The sequence below is a fragment of the Eleutherodactylus coqui genome, chromosome 12 (assembly GCF_035609145.1).
Source record: "Eleutherodactylus coqui strain aEleCoq1 chromosome 12, aEleCoq1.hap1, whole genome shotgun sequence".
In the NCBI taxonomy this organism is placed as follows: Eukaryota; Metazoa; Chordata; class Amphibia; order Anura; family Eleutherodactylidae; genus Eleutherodactylus; species Eleutherodactylus coqui.
In genome coordinates, this window is record NC_089848.1 from 12758039 (window position 1) to 12770173 (window position 12135).

General features: G+C 48.5%; 1 protein-coding gene across 1 annotated transcript in view; it reads left to right on the forward strand.

Annotated features, from left to right (window-relative positions):
- KBTBD2 (kelch repeat and BTB domain containing 2) overlaps positions 1 to 12135 on the forward strand; it is a 30009-nt gene that overhangs the window by 1594 nt on the left and 16280 nt on the right. The window lies entirely within an intron of this gene.

Genomic DNA, 12135 nt, shown 5'->3' on the forward strand with positions numbered 1-12135 from the left:
GAAAAGCTGTAGCAAATTGCGGCTGTGATCGCCCCCCGGTGGTCGGTTACCAGTAAGTTTTTGAAGGTAAAAGCAACACTTAAAAAAAAAAAATATTTATTTTATTTTTTTTTTTGCACTTTTGACCACAAGGTGCCGCAATCAGATCTTGTCTACAAGTCAGTAAGGAAACACAAAATGCTCCACCGCGTTCTGTTCTGCGCTCCTTTTATTCCCCTGTTGTGTGTTCGGGTCGGGCGGCTCGGCCAGCGCTGCGGGTCTCAGTCTCTTGCTCTGTTATGGGAACAGGAAAACAGAACCCAACGTTGAACTGATCCCGCCTACTGCAATGGGATCCGTTGGTCTCCATCTATCCAACATTTTACAGGACGACATGTTTCTGCGTGCGACGCCACTTCATCCTGTTTATGTTGAAGAGGATTTAAAGGGAATCGTCGCCGTAAGCGGAATCCGTTTGCAGAGGCCCGCAGTGGATTCCAGCAGTGAGCCCAGCCGTGACCCTGTGTACCGCGGTGAAATCGTACCGTGCATGACCGCGTACTCATGCACAATACCCCCTTTTTTTTCCCCCTTCTATTTCCCGCATGGGCAGCTGCAGCCTGTGCGCGGTGTAAGGCCTCGGTCACACGGGCGTTTTTTCTTCCGTGCGATCTGCGCATGCGATGTGCGATTTTATAAAACCATTGCTTTGTAATGGTATTGGACACATGAGCGCTTTTTATGCGCTCGTCCGATAAATTATAGAACAGAAATCGCAGATCGCACCTATCTGCGATCTGGGATTCCTGTTCTCTTCTCTATATGCGCTCAATGGGGCCGGCGGCAGCAGCGCCGACCCCATTGAGAACATATACTAGACAAATCATTCTCCTCTGCCACAGCTGTAGCAGCTGTGGCAGAGAAGAATGATGTTTGCCCATTGAATTCAATGGAGCCGGCAATACAGCCGGCTCCATTGAAAGCAATGGGCTGCCGGCGATCGCACTATGAATTTTCGGGAAGGGCTTAAAAATATAAGCCCTTCCCTGAAATTCATCCAGAAATGTGTAAAAAGTAAACAAAAAATATATACTCACCTTGTCCTGGCAGCCGGAGTTCAGCCGCGGCCGGCCGGCAGTTCTCCTGAACTGCTATAAGTAGTATTCAGCAGCCGGGGATTTAAAATCCCCGCCTGCTGAATGAGCTGCCTCTGATTGGTGAGGGCTGTGACCAATCAGAGGCAGCTCTCACTCACCCATTCATGAATGGGTGAGTGAGTGCTGCTTCTGATTTGCTCAGTGCAGGGACCAATCAGGGGCAGCTCTCAGCTGAATGACAGCTGAGAGCTGCCCCTGATTGGTCACTGCGCTGAGCCAATCAGAGGCAGCACTCACTCACCCATTCATGAATTCATGAATAGGTGAGTGAGAGCTGCCTCTGATTGGTGAGGCTGTGACCTTTTAAATCCCTGGCTGCTGAATACTACTTGCAGCAGTTCAGGAGAACTGCCGGCCGCGGCTGAACTCTGTCTGCCGGGACAAGGTGAGTTTTTGGGGGGTTTTTTTGGTTTTTTTTTTTACTTTTTACACATTTCTGGATGAATTTCAGGGAAGGGCTTATATTTTCAAGCCCTTCCCGAAAATTCATCGTGAGATCGCCGGCAGCCCATTGCTTTCAATGGAGCCGGCTGTATTGCCGGCTCCATTGAATTCAATGCGCTGGACAGCGCTGCACTGCTCCGGCCCGTTTCTAATGCCCGAGCAGATTTTTCGGGCGTTTTTTTTTTTTTTTGTGTGTTTGTTTTGTTTTTTTTCCCTCCCCGGTCACGCGATTTGCGGATGCGCATCCGTCATGCGATCCGCAAATCGCGGGAAAAAACGCCCGTGTGACCGAGGCCTAATTGTGTATAGGCTGCAGGTATATCCGCAACCATAGAGGACAATGGGCTTTGTCATGGATGTCCACAGTAAAATAGAACATGCTGCGTTTTATTTTCTGCTTGTGGATTACGCAAATCCGACACGATAAAGTGATTGAAACTGAGTAATTCAATGCATTTGATCGAACTGCATATTACCGCGAATCCTACGCTCGTGGAATCTGCCATTCAAATATGGTCATGTGAGACCAGCCTTAGGGCTCCCACACACTTGCTTTTACATTTTTTGTTAACGTGATTGTCAATGGGACTTTCTAATGTTAAAAATGCAGCGCAACGTAACTTGCATTTTTGGTGTGTCGCATCTTTAACATTAGAAAGTGCCATTGACAATCGCGTTAACAAAAGACGCAAACGCAAGTGTGTGGGAGCCCTTACCAGGAGAAAACCGCGACTTTAAAATTGTTCCATTTTTTCATTAATAAGGACAATTTATTGCTGAAAAGCTGTTACTAATATAACTACATGTGTCCAAAAAAACCCAATCTCAGCAGTTTTGATAAGTAAAAACATTCAAAAGTTATTACCACAAAGTATCATGATCAATTTGAAAAATAAGGCTTGGTCCTTAAAGCCAGAATAGCCTTGTCTTTAGAGGGTTAAAGAGGTTGTCCAGTTACTGGGGCCTGTATTAAAATAAACTGAACTGTACTTACCCCACCATCATCTGGATCCATCACTGCAGACCTGCTGCGGTTCTGGCACTTGTTGTGACAGATGATGTAACAGGAAATTAAGTGATTGCTGTAACCAATGAGAGGCTGCAGCGCCACCGCTCCTTCTTCTGGGACTGGTTCAGGAGCTCACCTCCCCAGTCCCGCTACATACAAACCCCAGGGTGTACATACACCCCCACTTCCCACAGAAAAAAAAAACAGTTTAAGGGGTTTTCTAGTTAAATGCTACTGATGACCTAACTTCTTCTAAGAACCATAACGATTTTTCTAACTTTAAAATTTAATTGATGTAGTCTTACATGGACTTGAGAGAAGAGTAATGTTTTTAGTGGAACCATTTTGGGGTATTTATAAATGAATGATTAATGGGTTTTGCAGGGAAATGCATCTGATGACCTGGCCTCAAGACAGGTGAACAATAGTTGATTGGCTGGGGTCTGCTGATCGGGTACCCTCAGTCAGCACCATAGCATACTGGAACGGAGTGAAAGCTGCCGCTCTGACCCCTATGTAGTGACCAGGGCTACTGTTTCCCCCAAAATAAGACCCTGTCTTATATAAATTTGTGCCCCAAAAGAGGTACAGTGTCTTATTTTCGAGGGGTGTCTTGTAATACTAACCTAGCAGGCAGCGTTCTGGTCCCTCACGCTAGTCTCCGGTGCTCCAGCAGGCTTCCGTGTAATCCTCAGCACAGAGCGAGCATTCTCTTCCTGGTAGCGTGGCTTAAATACCCCGCCTCCAGCAAGAGATTGCTGTGATTGGATCCAGAGCGCTTGTGGCTCTGCCCATCAGAGCCGGCGCTCGATGAACCAGTCACAGCTATTCACTGATGTCATTCACTTTTCGAGAGGACTCTGTTCTATTTTAGGGTGTTAAGCACTCCTCCTCAATGATGAGGAGTGCTAAAAGTTGGAGTCGGTCGCAGCATCACTGTGGCTGAAAACGAAAGTAAAACGCAGGCAGCGCTTTCAGCAACGCCTGTGTGAGGGAGGCCTTACACGCACTCCCAAAAAGGTGCCATTGTGCAAAATTACAACTCCTCCCACAAAAATGTCTTCATACGCATGGTGCTGAAGGTCCAAGCAAGCCTGGTCTTTAAGGGGTTAATTTTCTGAGCCCAGTAGCCATGTTTGTCACTGGCAAGAATTTTTTTTGCTTTCATTTCTTGAAGGGGCATGGCAGAGGCATCAAAAGAACACCATTGAGACTTTCTGTGTGTCACGCCATTCTTGGCGCAGCTTCCATGAGAAGGTGGAGTTGTGTTGCCACATGTGGATTTACTTGTTGCCAGGAGCTAAATTCATGTCCATATCGGCCGCAGATTAAACTGTCAGATCCGTGTTGGAAAAATCCATTGTGGATCTGCCAGTTTACATTCCCACCAGGATGCGACCCATCAGTCTTACCTGCAGTGTGTTACTGACGCTGTTGGAATGAACAAGAGCCAATCAATTACACAGAACTGTAGGAACCTACATCATTTTGTACGCAAAAGATTTACTACTTCCACTTTCAAGGTGACCACCATGTTATACTGAAGGATACGCAGACGTAAACATTTTTATGCCTGCAGAAACTGAACCATGAACGTATTATATCTACTAAAATCACATCTCTACTGCTCAGTACTGCTGTAGTGGCCTCCATGGTTATATCTGTGTGTTAGGAACCTGAACCTGCAGTTCTCTATGCCCCTCTGCATAATCATTTAGGTAATAGTTTAACTCAATCTGGATTTGCACTTTATAAAGGACTATTTCCTTTTCCCTGATGAAGCGACCTATGGTGTAGCGATACACGTGGGGTTTTGTTTCTTCTTGGCACAGTATCTAGGATGAGTAGAACAGTTTACCCTTGTATTTATTTTTTTTCTAATTCGGACTCACATCGCCATTCACCGCAGTCTATTAGATGCCTTATTTTGAGAGATTTTATGTTCTCTTTTGACCCTTTGTGGATTAGGTGTTTGTATTCTCCTACTTGTATTGGACTTCGGTACTATAGTCTGTTCCCCATTAGTTCAAGGTCCTTTCTGATTTTAAATGTTTTTATGGTCTGTTATGTTTTTTTGATATATTGATGTTATAACAATTTTTTGTAGTATCCATATTTGGGTGTGCGCCATTTTTTCTCTATAATCACTTTTTTCTGCTACTTAAATTACCTCTGGACACATACGGAGAAACAGCATTTCCTCTGATCTTTTCTGATTTATGGTCCCCATTACAGATGGGCGAGCGTGCTCGGTTTCGGCAATTACTCGAGCGAGCATCGGCATTTTCGAGTAACTGCCTGCTTCTCCGAAAAGATTCGGGGGGTGAGCGGTGGGAGGAAGGGGGGGGGGGGGGGGAGAGAGATTCCCCCCCCCCCCCCCCTTCCCTGAATCTTTTCGGACGAGCAGGCAGTTACTCGAAAATGCTGATGCTCGCTTGAGTAATTTCCCTAACCGAGCATGCTCGCTCACCTCTAGTCCCCATCCTTAAAACTTTTATCTTCTAAAGTCTTTGGCGCTGTGAACATCGATTGGTTCAGAACACATCGGTGACAACTTGATTAGAATGTTCTTTGTGATTTCCTCTAACATAAACCTCTAGACTGGATTTACATCTTTTTATACCTTTTTAATTTACATAGTTTTTAAGACCAACAAAAGCCATCTGCCCATCTAGTTCCGCCTATTACCCCCCAATATTCATCCAGAGGAAGGCCCAAAAAAAAAACTCAGCGAAGTAGAAGCCAATTTTCCCCGTTTTTAAGGCAAAAATATTCCTTCCTGACTCCAATCTGGCAATCGGACCCTTCTGAAGATAGTTTTCCATCGCGCACGTCTTCCGACACATCGAGGGCTCTTTTCACATTCTCTGCAGTGCCAATTCTGAGGACTACTATTTTTTTTCTATCATGTTTGAAGACTGACAGGAACAGAAATTATGTGAAACAGACCAGAGAGGTCTCCGTCTCACATACTGAACCAAATGGGGGCTGAATTATGAAAACTGACTTTGTTGTCCATCACAACCAATCCCAGTACGGCTTTCATTTTACCTCAGCAGTTTGAGAAATGAGGGCTCCACTCTTAATTGGTTGCTAGGGGCAAAAAGGACAGTTTTATTTCTTCTTAGATTCGTAGAGCTGGCCCCCAGCGCTTGTGGCCTTGTTTCATAGAGTTGGGCCCTCGCCCTGACCCACCCCGCGCTTGTGCTGCCGGATGGCACTGGATCTCTTATAATCTGGCGCTATTCACATGACGTAAGGTTATGTCATGCTGTGCTAAGTACCGCGCTGCCATGACGTAGCCTTGTGTAGCACTTCTGTTCTGTGTGAACGTACCCTAAAGCTGTGGCTGGCGGGCGAAGTCCTGGCGTTGTGGGGGCTGGCGGGCGAAGTCCTGGCGTTGTGGGGGCTGGCGGGCGAAGTCCTGGCGTTGTGGGGGCTGGCGGGCGAAGTCGTGGCGTTGTGGGGGCTGGCGGGCGAAGTCGTGGCGTTGTGGGGGCTGGCGGGCGAAGTCGTGGCGTTGTGGGGGCTGGCGGGCGAAGTCGTGGCGTTGTGGGGGCTGGCGGGCGAAGTCGTGGCGTTGTGGGGGCTGGCGGGCGAAGTCGTGGCGTTGTGGGGCGAAGTCGTGGCGGCTGGCGGGCGAAGTCGTGGCGGCTGGCGGGCGAAGTCGTGGCGTTGTGGGGGCTGGCGGGCGAAGTCGTGGCGTTGTGGGGGCTGGCGGGCGAAGTCGTGGCGTTGTGGGGGCTGGCGGGCGAAGTCGTGGCGGCGGGCGGGCGAAGTCGTGGCGTTGTGGCGTGCTGGCGGGCGAAGTCGTGGCGTGCTGGCGGGCGAAGTCGTGGCGTGCTGGCGGGCGAAGTCGTGGCGTGCTGGCGGCTGGCGGGCGAAGTCCCGGGTTCTTTCTATGAATGGGATAGTGTGTGGTAGTGGAGATCCTGCCTTACGTCGTCTCGCTGACATCTCAATGGATTGTTTTATTCTGTTTACAAGCTTCATCTCTTCCAGCGTGACAGGAGGCCATGTAAGGACGCAGCGTGAGGTGTACGGTGGGGAGATGTGATCCCTGCGGTCTGTGGCATGTCTGTGCTGTGTCGTAAGTCGGCTTTACTGATCCTCGGCTCCAGTACCGCCTGGCTCCACACAATCTTCAGATTAACCTAGGAAACCTAGATTTAATGACTGTTTCCAAATCAGGTTTACATTTTTGCCTGAGGACAGGACTGCACGTTTTTCAAATAGCTCTTGAGGGTCTTTTTTTTTCACGTGGACCTCTCATTGTTTTGCAGCTGTGAACCTGCTGACTCCAATGAAGTTCCTTTAGTTCATTCTCTCCCTTTCTTCTGGTACAGGCTCTTTCTAGATTTGGGTGCTGTGAATGTGTCAAGTGGGTGGTCCCCACCAGTTGCTGTCAGTGGGTGACATTACCCCACACACCTGCTATATACTGTGCTCTATGCAGCACCTCTTGTACTAACGGATTCAGCAACTCTTAGTCCTCCAGCTTGAAGAGTAATGGAGTATACTGCAAGCATAGAAAATAAGCCGTGAACATCATTTTTTCAATTATTAAATTTGCATGTATAAATACACAGATTTGCGCGTCGGGGATGGCGTCCTGCATCCACAAACATGAATGTTTATACGCTTTTGTTTTTTTTTTTAAACCAAATGTTGGGCATTGATACTGATTACCGGACGGACGGTGTCCGTGAGCAGTTAAATGCTGGTTGACCTTTTTACAAGGTGCCAGGGGCCTCCAGGAAATCTAAGGGTATCAGGAATCTAGCAGGACTTACTTTGTGATTTGGTTTGTGTAAAAATTATCCTGGCGGTGAAAAAGTTGTCACATGAGATCAGAACCCAAGAAGCCTAAGTGTGCGTTCACGCGGTCATACGTGTATGTTGGCCTTTGGATAAGCAGCATGTTCATGGGCTAATGTGCGCTAATGCCTTGTGTGATTTAACTGAATGGCAATTTTTTTTCCTTCTCTTTTTTTGTGCTAGTAACAAAAAAAACACTATAGAAAATCCCATTGATTTCATGAGTAAATGCGCAGCGAATACTCAGTTTTCACTCTTTTATTTGCTTTTCCTTTGTGAAAGGGTGATTCTTTTCTTAAAGGAAAGATGGCTTCTACGTAACTGCGGCTCTTCGGGAAGGACCGAAGCTTTAGGAAGAGTTGGGCTTGGGGACTGGGGTGCACTCAGTGGTTCTCTTCAGTTTTTTTCCCTGCCAGTCCGGTGGCGGTGAGCAAGGAGAGGCTGATCGGAGTAACTTAGCCTTATGTCAGGCGGATGGTGCAACACGAATAAGGCCGGGCTCACATGTTCTATTTTGCGGCATTGAGACCTTTGTGTTCTATGGGCGCGTAATTAGCATCACCCATACGCAATTTAATTGCATGCTCAGGGCCGGCTCCACTGTGGTAAAATGCTGCATGACTCGTGCCGCTTTTTTTGCTTACGGTCGTTTGAGCCGGCCTTACTGACTGATTCCCTAATAATAAATCATCTGAGTTTTGACTTGCTGGTTACAGTACGAGGACTTTCTCATGACAACCGCAGTGGACCAGATCCAGGTCTCCGGTAGTGTAGGCTTCCCAACACTCGCCGCTATCATGTGACGATAATCTACCCTGTTTCCCCGAAAATAAGACGCGTCTTATATTAATTTTTGCTCCCAAATATGCGCTACGTCTTATTTTCAGGGGGTGTCTTATTTCGCCGCGGCAAATCCGTCTGTGGCCACTAATCCCTCAATTGGCCAGCTTTGTGGACGAAATTTCTCAGAAATCTCGTCCACATGGGACAGCAAATCTGTCACGGCAAAGCTGGGAGAAGCCGGTGTTGTGGTGCGGATTCATCGGCCACAGAAACGGAAAAGCGTGCAGCCGGGTCGCTTCAAAACAAGCGGCTGAGTGCCGTGGGTTTTGAAGCAGCGCTTTCCTGGTGGAAATCTCGCTGTTTATCGCTGTGGCCAAACTGCGAGATTTCCGCTGGAAATATGCTCTGTGAGAACCCAGCCTTAAAGGGGTTGTCCCGCGGCAGCAAGTGGGGGTATACACTTCTGTATGGCCATATTAATGCACTTTGTAATATACATCGTGCATTAAATATGAGCCATACAGAAGTTATTCACTTACCTGCTCCGTTGCTAGCGTCCCCGTCGCCATGGTTCCGTCTAATTTCGCTGGCGGCTTGCTTTTTTAGACGCGCTTGCGCAGTCCGTTCTTCTGCTCTGAGCACGAGCCGCTTCAGCGTGCTGGCCGCTACAGCTCTTCTGCGCATGCGCAGACGAGCTGTAACTTCTCGTGAGTGCGCTGGAGCGGCCATTCTGCTACCATCCTCTTAGAGGAAGGTGCAGAAACTTGAGCCGCCCAGCTCTGCCGACAAGCCGCCCAGCAGTGCCTAGAAGCCGCCCAGCCGTGCCGAGAAACCGCCCTGCCGCCCAGGTAAGTGATGTGTGACTAACTGGCCGTGGCCCCGGAGCCTAGCGCCGTGGCCCTGGCGCCGGGGCCTGGCGCCGGTTACCTGCTGCCTGGCGGTGGGTGACTGTGGCCCAAGAGCATGTGCCGTGGTCGGCCGCGTTCAATCCCGAGGCCCGGTCGGTGGCTGTGGGGTCCGGTCGGCGGCTGCGGGGCGTGTGGTTGTCAGGGAGACACAGCTGGTAGCGTCTCGGGAGCGCGCACGTCGGGCTACAGCAAGCGCGGTGCACCATGGGAGAAACCCGCGGTGCACCTTGGGAAAAGAACCGGCGGCCATCTTTGGGAAACGTTTTATAAGTTGCTGAAACACAAGAACTGTGAGTAGAAACCTGCTTTAAAACCCATTTACACGTGTGCATAGTAATGTATGCTTGCCTCGAGACAACCCCTTTAAGAATCACACACAGGTTGCCTGACTCACACACAGAGCCATAAAAAAATAAAAGCTGTAAAGTAACGTACCTGTCTGCAGACAGAAGTTCCTGTACCACTTGTAAGCAGGGATGGTATTGCAGCTTCTGGCCACCAGGGGGAGCTCATCACAGCAGACGTGTACAGCAGGAACAGAACGTACAGTATGGACTTTTCCAGCCAGCAAGGGGAGCTCACAACAGCACACTTGTACAGCACAGCAGGGACAGGATAACAGCAGACTGTCTGCAGATCTACCTATACATCTGGAGGTAGGAGACAACGGGGATGGCAGCAGGAGACAGGCCTTTTGACTTGCCTGCACACTTTACTATGCCTTACTATCGGGGGGTGGGGGGGGGCGTGCCTTATATGTGGGACTTCTGCAAATTTCAGGGGGTGCCTTATTTTCAAGGGGTGCCTTATTTTCGGGGAAACACGGTAGTTCCGATCTGTCAGCATCCTTCTAGGAGCGCCTCTCACAAGCGTCATCTGGCCGGACCACGGTGTTCAGTTGCAGGAAGCCGCCTGCTCGTTTTTCCCTCTCCAGCATTCCTGGAAATGAGCTGTTTGCAAAGAATGTAGTAGACGTTGTAATGGTTGGCTCCTTCTTCCTGGATACCAAGGAAGGAAGCCATGTGCTCTCGGGAGCCCCGTCTGCCGCAGCATTCTCTTCTTGAAGGCCTGTGAATGTCCGCAGAGCGTTGCTACATAAGTGTGGTGCCTCTGGTGCAGACCACCACCAGGATCCCCCCCCCATGTAAAAAATTTCTCCTCAACTATGATTCGACTAATTTTTGGTCCAAATGACCACTAGTAGGCGCTACCTAGATACAGTTCACTTTTACACACCTAATATCGCTGCTAGCAGCAGCGTAGACTGGAATTCAAGACCTCCCCTCTACTCAATCTCCCAAATAGACATGTCTGTTTATGTTGGGGATTATCTCTTCAAGTGAGGGTCTGAAAACCGTTTTTGGATTGGGTTTTGAAACCTTGTGTTACGGTGGTTTCACACCTGCGTTGGGGATTCAGACTTCCTCCTCCATTCAGAGAACAAGAAAGGGGAATCCCTGCCGCCGAAGAGTTTCATCTATGGACAGCACCAGGCGGACCCCATTGACTATTGTGGGGTCTGGCCAGCTGCCCGGCTTTTTGAACAAAAGAGAAACCGCCCTTGTACGAAGCTTGAGGGTCCCGTTTTTGTGGAGTCAGTAGAATTGTACAGACTCCGGCTTATTTTAAAAAAAATTATAATCTATATCATAAGATTTTTTTTTAATAAGCTTGAGTCAGTATCTAATTATGCCAATAAGGCCTCATCTTCACGGGTGGATTGAATTCCACATGTGGGAACCTGCAGCGGAATCCGACCGTGCCCGCGACCGAAGACCCTGCAGATGTGTGAGGAAGCGCTGGCGGCACGCTGCCGCACATGCACTGTGAAGTTTTTGGGGGTTTTTTGCTTTAACTTCTGCTTTCCCACAGAATCCGCTGACCGTCCACAATTCAATTGCGGATGGGTTGCGGATTGGACGGTTTCCATTGACTTCAATGGAAGATATCCATGCAGGATCCGCACTCAAATGGAGCATGCTGTGACTTTTAAAAAAAACATTTTTCTGAACCAAAAGGTCCGCAAATCAAATCCGCACGCTTTATTTCACTTGCAGATGTTTGATTTGCGGATTCCGAAAATCAAATCCACCCATGGATGTTGGGCCTAAGTATTATTGTGTACATATAGGTGTAATTATGTATATATGTATCATTAATTCAATGCAGAATTTCTTGTGTATTTCCCGTCATAGAATTCAGGAAAGCTTTGAAATGACCTATAAATACGTCCTTTTCTAACCCCCTGTTTATCCAAAAGATTGCTGACGAGGATGTGGAATGTAAGATGCAGCTTGACTACTTCATCATAATGGTGCCGAAGAGCCGGATGTTACCATTTGAATACAGTAAATGTCTCACTTGAGACTCGTATAAGGCAGCATTCGGCGCTTTGTTTTACCGACTCCCCAGCCCTGGTGTTGTGGTTGTGCTGTGGACATCCCTAAGGCCTCATGCACACGGCAGCTCTGGATTCTGCCAGCGTCTGCACACACCTGCCTTCCGCCAGGTTCACTGTTTTGTGGATGGTCCACACGGCTCGCCGGCAGACATGCACAGTGCAGTTTGTTTTTTTAAACTCCATTCCCTCAGAATCCGCTTACAGATGGGCTATGAGTCGGACGGCTTCCATGCGTTTCCGTGCGGAAACTGCAGGGAAATGGAACATGCCGCAATTTGTTTTTCGTCTGCGAGCGGAAACCGCAGTTAGTTGCTGCTTGTGTTTATGAAGACTCATTTTTCCATAGCATGCTATGGAGGGATATTGCTGTGGAAGTTGGAGGTAGAAGCCCTCTCCGGATTCCGCAGCAAAAATCCCCTGTGTGCGCGAGGCCTAAGGTCTCATGTCCACTGGGTAATTATATTTAGCAAATCCACACGTCAAAAAAAAAAACCCCGCAAATCCGCATCCCATAGGAAATCATTGACCCCCCCTCAGGTAATTAAATAGCTGCGGATGGTATTTTAAGTGTCTTGCGGATTTCACGTGCGTGAAAAAAAAGCAACCTGCTCCATTTTAGGCCGCCTGCACACGGGC